The 14,455-nt window shown below is 42.1% G+C and overlaps 1 long non-coding RNA gene across 1 annotated transcript in view; it reads right to left on the reverse strand.

Annotated features, from left to right (window-relative positions):
• Nucleotides 1–222: 222 nt before the first annotated feature.
• Nucleotides 223–14,455, reverse strand: part of LOC113020848 (uncharacterized) — an 82,670-nt gene continuing 68,437 nt past the window's right edge. The window contains exons 5-8 of the long non-coding RNA XR_013901941.1: nucleotides 11,918–12,120; nucleotides 9,055–9,107; nucleotides 5,747–5,817; nucleotides 223–3,219 (exon numbers count right to left, since the gene is read on the reverse strand). This is a non-coding gene — a long non-coding RNA (uncharacterized LOC113020848). The remainder of the gene's footprint in view (nucleotides 3,220–5,746; nucleotides 5,818–9,054; nucleotides 9,108–11,917; nucleotides 12,121–14,455) is intronic.

Genomic DNA, 14,455 nt, shown 5'->3' on the forward strand with positions numbered 1-14,455 from the left:
AACCTGGTATCTTTAAATTAGCTGACTGGCTTGCCCTGCAGGTAATTGCATTAGTTTATCAATGTTCAACACAATTTATTACTTTACTCTAGCACCACTAGGATCCTGGTGTTAATGTCCTCTGTGAGAAGACGGGGAAGAAGGCCTTTGTGTTCAAGAGTGAGTGTGAATGTGGGGGTGTCTTTGCAAATAAAGAAAAGTAAACACAATGACACCAAAGAATTCAAATTACTGCTTTATTGCCGGTCATACATTTTATCTGCGCTGGTATGCTCTTAACAGCGAGCAAGGTCTTAAATGTGCATATTTGGACCATATTATTACCTTACATTTCACTTTGCACGAGTGCACATTCATATTGCATTACCCATGTTATTTATTGGTGACCTTGCTGTTGCCTTTGAGGTGTTGGATCGGTGCCTCCTGCTCCTTTGGTATCCACCCCAGCTCTTCTCCACCCTGTCAGTGATCGTTACAGCTCCAGCACTTAAACCTCATACGACAGCAGTCTTATTTGCCTTAATAGGTGCTTCAATCAGATTGTCTTTCATTACACTAAACACAATATTACTGTCTCTACTTTTCAATAGAGTTCTCTGGCCAGAGGCAGCTGTGTGCCTCCCTCACATCTGTATGCATTATGGATCTGTCTGAGGTAATAAACAGACCCTGCTCTTATTCCTGCTTCCTGGTATCATTATTCCTTGCCCCTCAGATGGATTATAGCCCACTGTGCAACATGTAGATGAGTGGCGCTCCTCTGATTGCCTTATGGCCATCAGGCTTTGCATATTTACTGCCCATGAATCACGGTTTGCAGGAAACGCGCAGCACCATATTCCAATCCTCCTCCCTCCTCTACTTTTTATGCTCCGCTTTGTTTTACTCTTTCTCTGTCATTCGCTCTCTCATTTTCAGTTCTTTTTCTTCGTCCGTCTTTCTCTCACCGCTTCCCTCCTTTCGAGTTCTTCTTTCATTGTCTGTCTGTTCCCTTGATCCTGCTCCTTGCATTCCCAGCTGCTTAATTAAAACATGTATTATTAATACGGCTATTTCTTTGTCCATCTTTCTTCCCCGTTCATACGACTGCTACATTAAGTGTAAATTGTTTCGCTGTAATTCCCCTTTAATGTCCCTGTTACAATCAGTGTTTCTGGTGTGCAGAGGCAAGGGAGGGCAGAAGAAAAAAAGAGGGAGAGAGTATGTGACTGGGATCACAGGCTTCTACTGTAACTTAATGTTTGATGTGTGGCTTGCATACTGCAGGCCCTGTAATTAGGTCTGTTTTGCAAGTCAAATGTATATGCTGCCAAAATGCAAAATAAGAGTTAAGAAAAGAAAGTTGCAAGATGTAGCAGGGTATGGTGTGTGTGGGTTGTTCCTACTCAGCCACAGACCCACCTTTAATTTGTTAACACTCATCCTACTGACATAGTTAACATACGTGGACGACCGATGGAGGTATCCAAGAACAATTTACTGTATGAAATTAAATATAACACCAAAATAATAATAGCAAACCTTATTTCTTCTTAAAGTCTTATTAATTATGTAATTAATGTAATCTAAAGAAGAAAAAAGAGTAGCTTTTTTATTATCTGCCAGTATTTTTGCACAGTTTATGTAATATTACTTTCAGATTTACAAATACAAACTACATTGTTATTTATCAGCTTATTTAGCTTTTGTCTATTGAAGTATCACAATTTTTAAAAATAATTTCAATTAAACACTATTTGTCTTGGATTCGTGGATTATATCAGTCAAATATACAATAACTGAAATAAATATGCAACTGGCCAGCTTGGGCATATAATCTCTCCAGCGTGTACTTGGGACCTCCATTGCATGCCCAAAACACCTTTCGATGAGGAGAAGTAGTGGCTCTACTCTGAGTGACTCCTAAATGGCCAAATGCCTCTATTTCCAACACCCTTGAGAGAAAAATCATTTCTGCTGCTTGCATCCTTGATCTTTCTTTTCAGTTGATACCCAGAACCTGTGACCACAGGGGCGGGCAAGAACACAGATCAACTGTTAAATCACCAGATTCACATTCGTGCTCAGCTCTCTCTTCACCACAACCAACCAGCGCAGTGTCATCATCAGTAATACTTATTTAAACTACTCTTACTTAAACTACTCCATTTGGGGCAGCAGTTCAAACCCTGAATCAGTGCTCCACTCGTTGCCAACAGAGAACCATAGCTTCAGACTTGGAGATGCTAATTCTCATCCCATATACTTCACATTTGGCTGGAAAATGCCCCAGTGTAAAACCAACAAAACCACATCATCTGAGAAAAACAGAGATCATATCCTTAAACCAGCCTCCACCCTTTGGCTACACCTAGAAATTATTGTCCTAAAAGTTATAAAAAGAATCAGAGACAAATGGTAGCCCTGGCAGAGATCACCAACCATGGTTGTACAGGGAATGGAAAAAACTAAACACAGCTAAAGGTAAACACACCATACATGCAGTTATAACACACAGTTTGCCTCATGCTATGCTCAGGGCATGCTGGCGTACGACAGGAGGAGCAAACAGTTGCTTCCTCCCTGTCTGTGTTTCAACAGGAAAGTAACACCTTTGTCGAGTGGATGTTCCAGCTGGACCGTCACATCAGCAGGTGAGTTTTCCATCACTCCCAGGAGGGTCATTGCTGCTCAGATTGGGGCTTGCAATGTAGCAGCAGCAGCTCTTCTTGTCATGTGTGGCATGACCAGGGCATCTGTCTGTCTCTGGATGATCTGATGACATCTCCAATGTTCTGATAGTTTGGAAAACCTGTGAGTTTTTACATCCTTGATCTTTTTTTTCAGTTGACACCAAGAACGTGTGACCACAGGAAAGAATGCAGATAAGCCCATTCACTTCGACTGTTGAACTTAATAACAACTTTTAGCACCCACAGGTTTAAAGTTTTGCAGTAAATATATCTGCTTTCTTTAGAACGAATCCTCATGGAGGTGGGGTGCCCCCGGCCTCTCGGCCTGGGGCTCGGTCACTCAGGCACAGCTGGCTGCCGGCGGAGCTCACGGGCGCGTCACTGCAACTCCCCCTGGCTTCTGCTCCGCGGCTGCTGAATGAGCTCTCATCTGGGACTCTCCTTAGCTCTTACTGGGACAGTGGCGCCGCTGCCCCTCTGTGGGTCTTCCTTGGTCTCTTGTGTTCTGGGGGCCTCTGGATGTCTGGAGTTTTGATCTCCTCCATACCTGCTTGATACCATAGAGGACAGGGCTGTGGCTCCCCACACTCTCTAGCAGATCATTACATGGAGAAACCTTTGGAATGCAAGCATGCTGATCCACACAGGTATGCACACAGGTGTACACATGGGTATTCACAGATGCGGACTACAGCTTTCTTGGCTGCTGCCTCAAAGCACACTGTGCGCTGTCTATCTTGCGTGCTGCACAATATCGTTTATTATTTAGTAACTATTGATATCTATGACTAGCTAGTTTATTGTGATGGTGCTTTTTTTTTTTATTATTATGTTGCTCTTTGTTGTTTGCTGTCTCCCCTGTTTTTTTTTGTTTTTCTTTCTCTCCATACAGGTGACCCAGGAGTTTTTTTTTTTTTTTCTCTCTTCCCCCCCTTCTCACCGTCTCTTCTCCCCTTTGGTTTTCTTTCTTCCTCTCCCCCTCTTTCTTTCATTCTTTCCCCCTGTCCTATTAAAAAAAAAAAAAAAAAAAAAAAAAAGGATGACAAAGGATGAACTGAAGCTCCGCCATCACGTGATGTCACATGCTGCTGTTTCTGATGTCACTTCCAAAAGAAAAGAAAAAAAAACGAAAAAAAAAAACAAACGAATCCTCATAACATCTCCAGGTCCAAATTTGAATCTGTAATTTGTTACTCTGTGACATGATGTTTACATTGTGTAATGTTTACATGTTTAGCATACTTACAAAGAAAATAAATTAGGAGGGATCACATCACATCAGCATGATAGTGTTGTCATTGTCAGCAAGTACAGCCTGAGCCTATTCACATTTCCATTACAACTAACTGACATTAGTTGCACCAGCAACCACTGTTGTTTTCACCTACTGTACAACAGATGTTGCATAGTTCTGGAGGGAATCGCCACAGTGGTGGATCTGCAAGTTTGATCTATACCAAATTCCCTTCCTGATGCAATGCTCCAATTTTTCTGGTCTTGGGACCAGCAATGGGAGTATACTATTGGGTTTGCGTCTTGTCCTGGTCTTGAACCAGGGATCTTTTGTGTTTAAGGGGAATGTGTTCATCACTACACAGGAGCATGGTTAAATCAAAACAATGGGGATAGGCTGGAGTCTTATTTAAACATACACCACTTTCTGTCAGCCTTTGACGACTCTGATATATTGGATTACTGACCACAATCTTAAAGACTTTATGTTGAAACCAGAGTAAACCAAAATGCTAGAATGGCTGAAGTTCAAGTAGGTGTAGGTGGAAATAGGTGTTTGAAGGTTCATCAAGCAGAGTTTGGTGCATGAAGAAATAAGCAATATATATTATTAGTTCATGCACTTTCTGTCCTCTGTCAAAGGCACTTTCCTATATTTTCATCTACCCATTATGTCTAATAAGGTTGTGTTGATGCTTTACCATTTATCTGTCACGGAGTGCTTAGTCTACCATTATTGATTGGAACAGGCCAAATGACTGGGAGAGCGCTGTAAACCAGGCAATTTAAAACCTACATCCTTCATTGTCACATGATGGGCGCAGAATGAGATCCTAAGAGGCAGAATGAGTGCAGTGGCAATAAATAAAGTGAAGAAAATATAATCTGGCAGGGTGACATCGACTGTCAATAAGAGCGCCATCTCTAAAGCCATCAGCGTGATTATCAGGGCAGGGATGATGAGCTGTGGTGTGAGGTACTGCAAAAGCATGGGCCTTGTATCAGGGCCTCTGGTGAGACAGATGTTGTGCGTGAGTAATGGCACAACTATCATGTCACATGGAGGCTTGCCTGCTCCATATAGCGAGTGCGTAACAGGGAAAGAGTGTGAGGGCCGGATAATATCGTAAAACAGTGTTTAAATATTTTAATTTCATTTGTCAGAGGGGCCCCTCCCTTGTACTCCATTACCCTGACAACCATCCTTCATCAGCTGAATGAGTGCATTATTCATTAGCACTAATTATTTTCACATAATGTCTGCCCCGATATATTTAACCTCCACATTACACCCAGGATAATGGCCTTGTAAAATTGAATTGTGAGAAAGAAGTGGAGTTGGGAAGCTCATTTAAAGAACATCAGAGGGAGGAGAAAAAAAGAGTGAAGGATGTGCAGGAGGGGCTTTTTGAAGCAGCTGGAGTGGGGTGGGGTGTGGGGGGTTGACAGGAAGAGTGTTAAGCACTTTGGGACATGGAGCCCCAGAAGTGATGGGACATTTGTTCTTGTCTCATTTGCATGCTAAGAGAAGAGCCCGGTGGTTCACTGTTGGGTTGACGAGATACCCAGATGCCCCATGGGTTGAAGGTGCCCTCCAGCAAGAGAGTTAAGATTAGCTCTCCCTGACCTGACACAAGACCTCAACCATTAATATAAAAACATGTGACCCAGGACAGTCGGAGCAGAGTCTTGCTTTCTTTCGCCTCGATCGCCATCTCTCCCGTCTTAGTCTTTGACTCCAGTCTTTTCCCGTCTTCATCTCCACTTGCACCTCACTTTTCTCTTCTTCATGCATTTTTTCTTCTTCTGCCTTTTTTCCAAATCTTCATTCAGTTACTTACCTACATTGACTGACAGTCAGTTCTTTTCAGATATTTTCCCACTGAGAAGTATCAGGATTCCAACTTTGAAACTGATGACCAAAGAAAGATGTAGTCAGGTATTCATTTACCATTTGTATATTTGTCAATTTGTAAAATATAAACTCAAATAAGGCATGCTGCTCTGCTTGCTTGAGCTGTGATCCCCCCCACCTCACCATATACACAAAGAAAAGAAAAAAGAAACACAACATGGCTTTCATGCATCAGATTAAAAAAAGAAGAAGAAAAAACTAGAAAAGAAAATTCTGTACTATGAAATATTTTAGCTGCAAACTTTGATGAATCAGTTAGGCCCAGAGATGTAAACCACTTTAAGCCAACACTCTCTGTTTTGTATCAAAATGCAATATTTAATTTATAGTTTAAAACACACAGCAATGTTGCTGTAAGCAACTTCTCCTTGTTCACCCTACAAGGAGAGTGGGATGTAAAAATAACCAAACCAAAACAAACAAAAATTACATAAAAAATCTTAAGAGATGGCCTTGTGAAAAACTTTTGTTTCTGCAGACACATGAGAATGATCACAAACAGTCTAAATATCAAACAAATGCATGCAATTCAAAAACTAGAACAACAATTTCTTTTTTGAAATTACACAAAGTATTGTGGGATTAATTTTCTCTCTATCTCAAACTCATCCTCTATCCTGCCAAATGTTGTGTTATGTTTGCAAAAGTGGTTGTTCCCTCCCCCTTTTTACTGTGACCTGCTCCCATTAAAGTCAAAGGAGCTTGCAAAGAAAAGCGTCTGGACTTCTTTAAGTTGCTTGAAGACGTTTCACCTCTCATCCGAGAAGCTTCTTCAGTTCTAAGGTCAAATGGTGGAGAATCCCAGATATAAACCTAGTGGGAGTGACCCCCCACAGAGGGACAAAAGGACCCCCTGATGATCCTCTAATCGCCTGAGCCAAGGTGTGAAACTGGGTGTGGGTCCAAATCAGCCAGAGTTTCGGGTGAGTTCATTGTGAAACCTGGCCCCACCTTATCATGCGAATTCCTGAGGTCAGATGGCCCAGGATGTGAGTGGGCGTTAAGGCGTCTGGGAAGGGATCTCAAAACTGGATTATAGATGGCAGAGAGTTGGTGTCGTAAACCCCCGCCTCTGTTCAAAGATGGTCGCTCACAGTGGACATAAATGGCTTCTTTCACTCCTCTTTCAAACCATCTGTCCTCTCTGTCCAGTTTTTGTCTGAGCGTGTTGCTGGGTCTGAAATGCACCGGGATGTCTTTTTCTAAAGAAAAGAAGACCGGACACCAGCGAGGAAGGATAAGAAGGACAGACGCAACAACACTGTCATCCCCTATGTAGCCGGTGTATCAGAGAAACTCAGGAGAGTTTTCTCCAAGCATAACATCCTTGGATGCATTTCAGACCCAGCAACACGCTCAGACAGAAACTGGTTCACCCGAAAGACAAAACGCCAAAACACAAACTTAACAATGTGGTGTATGCTGTACAGTGTAGCGAGGAATGCTCAGACCTCTACATTGGAGAGACCAAACAGCCACTTCACAAGCGCATGGCACAACACAGAAGAGCCACCTCCACAGGACAAGACTCAGCAGTCCATCTGCATCTTAAGGATAAAGGACACTCTTTCGAGGATGCCAATGTTCACATTTTGGACAGAGAGGACAGATGGTTTGAAAGAGGAGTGAAAGAAGCCATTTATGTCCACTGTGAGCGACCATCTTTGAACAGAGGCGGGGGTTTACGACACCAACTCTCTGCCATCTATAATCCAGTTTTGAGATCCCTTCCCAGACGCCTTAACGCCCACTCACATCCTGGGCCATCTGACCTCAGGAATTCGCATGATAAGGTGGGGCCAGGTTTCACAATGAACACACCCGAAACTCTGGCTGATTGGGACCCACACCCAGTTTCACACCTTGGCTCAGGCGATTAGAGGATCATCAGGGGGTCCTTTTGTCCCTCTGTGGGGGGTCACTCCCACTAGGTTTATATCTGGGACTCTCCACCATTTGACCTTAGAACTGAAGAAGCTTCTCGGATGAGAGGTGAAACGTCTTCAAGCAACTTAAAGAAGTCCAGACGCTTTTCTTTGCAAGCTCCTTTGACTACGATGACCTGGATGACTGAGAACCTTCACAGACATACTGCTCCCATTAAAAGTGCTCTGCTTGATTATGGATCAGATTATGAGTTTTCCTTTATGTTAGTGTCATCAGGTTTAAATTGGACTGAGCTGCTGTTTCGCTAATTATTTTTTCCTGTTTTCCTTCTGCAGTTTAACTTTGTTGCTTGGAAATCAGCTGCCAATCATAAATATATGACTGTTTCCTGAGCAGGCACAGGGTGGGAGAATGGGGTAGGAGATGCTACAGTCACTGACATTGATGAAAATACAAATGCACAGTGTATGTTTCCATATTTATGGTGAATGGAAGAGGAAAAAAGTTTCACCTTTAGTCTTTTTGCAATTAATGCAAATATTGTTTGATTACTTGAGTTTTTATCCCCACTTCCTAACCTGGGCAGGTGATAGAAAATGCATAACTACAAGGACTGATAGGTGGAGGTCAGTTATTAGAAGCTTGCTTGGAGCTTATTTTGTTTAACTTTTGTTAAAGCTCCTCCAGCCTATGCTAACATCCTATTTAAAACTTTGCAGCACCTAACACTACCTGCCTCTGGTCCATTATATGAATTCAGTATATTCCATAACATCTCAGTGACATACTTCACATCACAACACAGCAAAGTCAATTTTGTGACAAAGCAAAACACATTTTCCTTTTGTTCTTTTCCCTGACTAATGTTGCAAACAGTGACCACTCTCCTCCCCAGGCTATGAGACTGTGAATGCGAGGGTACTGCTTTATATGCTTGATGATGGGTAATTGTAGTTCATTTCAACTGGGGGGAAAAATATATTATTCTCAAGCCTTTCTGTGTACTACCCAGAAGGCAGTGCTCTCTTTGTGTAAAGGATCTATCTCTCTGACATTTAGATTTGCCTTTTAAAGATGACATTTTTCAAAACTGGCATTTCTTCATATGTTTTCTAGAGGCGACAAAATTATCCTTTTAGATCCCAGTCAGAGTGTTCACCTAAGTGAGTAGTTTATCCAACCTTAAATTGTTTGGTTTGTCCTTGGTGATGACGATATTTCATGTAATGTAATGCTGATATTGTGATAATTCTACTTGTCTGTGCATTAAAAGGATCCACACTTAAGAAAAAGAAATAAATAAAGACTTACAAAAAAAAACGTCATATGTAAGGTTACAAGAGTTACCGTTTCCTTGCTGTGTTCATGGTGGCTGAGGTTGGGAGAGTGCCAGAGCTCATCTGCAGAGGGATAAAAAAAGGATAAAGTGCACATTTATCACATTTGTTGTATAACTGTGATTTATATGCGGCACAAATATGGTATATGCCAACAGCTTGATAGGTTTGGATGGTAGCTGATAGTTTTGGGTGTGTGACTGAAGATTAATGGAGTACTACACAGCTATCCAGGAGACACGCTCATCTCTGAATGATTCCTTTGAATCACAGGAGCTTTCCAATTACTGCACTCTAGTGACTCGCAATGAACCTTTATCCATTCTGCAAATGAGCATGCTATCCCTAAATAATTTCCTCTACAAAGATGGTGCTATGCATTATGAAATATTCAGAACTCAATTTTCCGGTTCTATCAGTCTTTGGAAAGATCCATAATTACGCGATAATCCACAATGTAATTCATTTTGGGTACTTGGAGAAACGGAGTTTGCTCCATAGCAAAATCTTTAATATGTTGTTGAAATGGGATGACGCATGCTTTGTGGCTTTTTTAAAGAGGATTTTGTTTGATGATTCCATTTTACCCTTACTTATTTTTTTTTAGACTACCGACATCTTCAGGGTCAGTGAGAAAGTCCAGACTAAGGAGATATTGTAGTGAGACAGCTGGTACATTGATGGGTATTGCTGTTCATAATTACATTACATAAAAGGAACACACAGACAAGATTGAGGACGGGTATTATCAAAAAGTGTAGAACTGCCTAGACACATAAACCTTCTGCACAAGTGGCTATAATATTGCAAGAATGGTAGCTTTATGTTAAAAACTAACAGCCTACCATTACATTAGAGTAAGTTCAGAAATGGAACTGTTATAGAACAGCATTAGAAACTGAAAAGAGTAAGATGGTGTTGGATTATTGCTTGTTGGCCAGAAATCTGAGGTTAAAGATCACTTAATGTGCACTGTAACTCTATGCTCAGGTAAGGCATGCTTAAGAAATATTGGCATTCAAAAGGTGAACAGAGCAGACTATCATTTGGCCAGCGTGGTCATACATGTGAGTGCGCAGTGATCCACAAATAAGAACAAGCACATTATCTGTACAGTCATTTCCATTGGACTGTGTACCATAAAGAGCAAATGTGTGCTCTACATTCCTGTGCAGCTGCTGCCACATACTTGTAGAAGTTTATAATATATAATACAATTTAGACAGCACCATCTCACCGTAAGGTGTTCAATAAAGTGGGTAATAAAAACCTTTACCACTGGCTTTAAAACGAATAAAGTTAAATGGAGCCACTGACATTTTTAGTAATGCATTATTGTAAGTCAGCCCTGCAACTGCAAGAGGCAGGGTGTGTCAAAACAGCTGTCTGTCACTGCGACAGAAAGCTCGGCGAGACAACGTTAATGACACGCTTGTTAAAATGTGATAACAGTGCTGAGCTTAAAGGCCAAAGCTGTCACAGCAGGAGAAGAGAAAAGTGTAGCGTAGTGGAGAGAAGTGTGGGAGGCTGCTGGAGTTCAAAGAACTCAATGCCAGCTGTACAGGTGAGTCAGGCGAGTCTCTCTTTCTCACTCCTTACTAAAAAAAAGGTTAATTTAAAGGTTTTCATGATTTACTGTAATATCACACATAATCATTTTTCAGTACAAAATATATAAGTGATATATTATAATGGCTCTTCTTTTTGGCAATGACTAATCAAAAACTGACCCTTAATGTCAGAGTGAAAAAACATCTCCCCAAGGTGAAATACAAGTACAAGTATAAAATGTAAAATTCATATTTAGTCCCTTCAATATGTCAGTGGACAGAAGCTAAATCACTGCTGTTTCAGTCACTTGGGTACAACATTAAGTTCTCATTCAGTGGTCAAAGGATTTCACTTGACTGTGCTACACCTGTGTAAGACAAAAGAACACTCCACATTGCCTGGAGTACGGCTAAAGGTTAAGCGGCAGATTGATTTTGTCAAATGTAGCTGTAAATCTTCTAGGCGAGGCTTTACAACTGAATAAGTCTGCAAAACGACTTTTGAAAGACTGTGTGACCTCAGTGAGGAGCTAAGACAGCCAGTGTACCTGTGACAGTGTTTTTTATTTACAATTATTTGTGCCCCTCGTCCCAACAGCTTCCTGTCTCCACCTGTTCTTTTTTCCTCCATGTCTTGGCGTCACTAAAATAGGGAGAGCGTAATTAATGAATTGCTTTCAGCTGTCCTGCCAGCCTCCACTGGCCCTCCACCCCACTGCACCACCCCTTCCCTGCAGTGGAGCCGCAGATTACATCTCGCCACACACCTCCACCTCTACTGATGCTGGGGACCCATCCGGCTAAGCCTACTCACCCCCCCACCAGTGGGAGAGAAAATTGGCCAGAGCAATCTGTGCCCCTGGCCTATGGATTACCTTCAACTTAAAGGGCTGCAAAGCCAGATATCACAGGTTGATACGGGTGTTGGCATCCATACATAAAGCGATGGAGCCTCTACAGCGGGGTGTGGTCTGAGCATGCGGTTAATGACCGTCCCAGGAGGTAATAGCGAAAATAGTTGATGTTGGCATCAAGTAGGCAGCAGCATATGCAGCCTACTTTGGCTTTGAGGAGGTTGAGGTGAAATATCTCTGTGGCTCCTCCCCTGTCCGACCGCACCACCTCATAGTGGACGTCAACCACCCAGCAACAGTAATTTTGAGCTGAAAGAAGGGAGCAGTTGCCTAAGTCTAGTCCCTCTGTTGTACAAGAGCTCCTGACGTTGCTGGGCTGCAACCTTTACTCTGTGTGTTTTTTTCCCTTAAACGTTATCTGCAGCAGCACTACTGGATGCCGCTGAATGTCCCCATGCACACAACTGACCACCCACTCTGACTCCAACAATGCATATTGTTGGCATCATTCTGGTACGCTGTATTTCCCTCCTGGTCAGGAAGAGGGTGTTGGAGTCCTGGCAATGAAGAACACCTGGCCAACATCCATCAAAGGACACTCCCATCACAATCCTGCCATGGTACTGATGCAGCCCTCCATGGGTCGGGAACAGCGCCTACCACTGCCGGGACCTGTGGAGACAGATCGGGGAGAAAGAAGTTAGTCGGCTACTCCACTGGGGTGGAGGTGGGGAGCCTGTTACTTGGAGCTGGGACTGGCCTCGTCCCGCTGACCCTCAGCCTTCTTTGACCTCTGACTGTAGAAACAGTGATGGAAAGTTGAATTCAAATGAAATATATTTGTATACACACTAAATGGCAAACCTGTAACCTGCATTGTTTCCATATGTTTACTTTTTAAGTTAGATATTACATTACTAATGTTTCCCACATTGTCTTTGAAGTTTTGCTGGATCTTGTCACCCCATGATGTGAGTGAGACTATGCAGGTTGTGGAGGATTTGGTCCCTCAGGTGCTCCATGGGATGGTGTAAACCTTTGTTCTGTTGGCAGCTCATGGCTGTTTGGCTGAAGAGGGAAACTGTGGCTGTCTACATGCACAGGGTTAATTTTACTGACCAGACGGTATTTCCCTCCCCCACATAAACCCAGGTGCAGATGCCAGTAAGACTTGAGAGAGAACAAACTGATATCATGCAAAGTTCAGGAAGACAGGGAAGAGGGATGAGGAATAGCCTGCTCAGGTGAGGACCAGAAGCCAACCTAGAGGGATGCAAGGCTGGTTCAGCTGATGGCCTTGAGCCTGAAGGCAGACTGAGGCAGGCTGATCAGAGATGGGCTGATCTATTAGTACCTCATTTCCACCAATGTAGTGTCTAATGTACAGGTAGTTCCATATATTTCCTAAACTAAAAAGCCGATGTGTCTCACTGACATCATTGGCCACAGGAGGTGCTACAATAAAAAAGTCACCAACGATTTGAAGATGTAACCAATGGATTCGGTCTACTGTAATTTGTCTTTGCATGTAAATGATCCAGTTGGTTCTCAAATATAGTAAAATTGAGCCAGATCTCAAAAGGCGCCAAGTCAGAACCAGCTCAACACTGGCATCACCACCATGTTGGTGAAAAAGTATTAGGTATTAAAGTGGGAGGTATTAGACAGGGAAGAAGTACTGGAAACACAGCTCAGATGGGACCTGCATCAGGATCAGGGGAGTCAGCGAAGCAATAATGAGAATGACTAGGAATTGAGACTAGGAGGCAGTCGCACTGACTGATAACAGAGACCTAGCAGAGAGGTTTCAGCAGAAGCTAAGCACAAGTATAGGTCATCACTTAAATGGACCTCATAAGGCTCTGCCTTAAAAACAGCAGCCTCAAGTCCGGCGTTAAGAAGAAAATTACCAACAGCACAGAGAGAGAGACGTGCCAGGTGCAGGAAAAGTTGGACTGACCCAGGATAGGGACAGAGGTTGCAGAAACTGATGTGACTGGTGTAGTGGTGTGGTGTGCTTTAGAAATATAGCAGTCGTGCAGTTAGAGACAAGATTAAAGGGAAGATCATCCAAATTTAATCAGGTGAGGCTTTTTATGGGCAATTTCACTAAACTTTTCTTATTTTTATTTTTTTTTACACTTGTTAAAGGTGTTTAAATGAAATAGGGATGTAGGGGTAGCAAATACTTTGAAAACAAGTAGTGTGCATGTTACACTTATTTTGAGATCATGGGCCTATTCTCCTGCTTTGTGCCAGGAATGCCACATTCAATTTCCTTTCATTTATCATCTATAGATTAAATTCAACCAGTGTTTAGTGTGCAGTATACCTGCATCTGTCCTTAACAACATTAGTCATTTCCCTTTGGAAAAAAAAGCCATTTTTGTCAGTGTAATCAAGAGTCGATGTCCCTTTTATTCTCAACACCGTTTGGTGATGAATTCCCTGCAAAGTATTTCCGAATACTTAGCCCAAGGAGGTGTAATTTAAATAATATCAGTCAATGTGCTGCTGCCAGAATAAGAATTATGTCCACACCAATATCTCATGTGACACAGCAGAGGAAAGACTTTCCCCCTGAATAACAAAAGTGCAATAATTCACTCAACATTATTATCAACCTAATTATAATAGGAAAGCTAGCTAAATCCCCTTTCCTGTTTGAATTTCGGAGCAAATAGGCAAAATGATCAGTTATTTTAATATTGCTCAAAGGGGGTGACGATTAGTCACATTGAGACAACAAAGCTATCGTGTTGCTTTTTTAATGACCACTGAAAGTTCGTAAAATTGAGGCCACAAACTAAAAACACACAGTTTGACAATATTTTCTCCCTGGTTTAATTTAAAGGTCACATGGACCATATAAATATTAAACATTCATATCAAATTTACCATGGTACGCAAACTCACCACACACTAAGAGTCATCACATTTCGCAGGCATATTATCATAATTATATCACTATAACAAATTTAATGAGAGCAATCAGCTCTGAACAATT

Source organism: Astatotilapia calliptera, chromosome 1 (genome assembly GCF_964374335.1).
Source record: "Astatotilapia calliptera chromosome 1, fAstCal68.1, whole genome shotgun sequence".
Lineage (NCBI taxonomy): Eukaryota > Metazoa > Chordata > Actinopteri > Cichliformes > Cichlidae > Astatotilapia > Astatotilapia calliptera.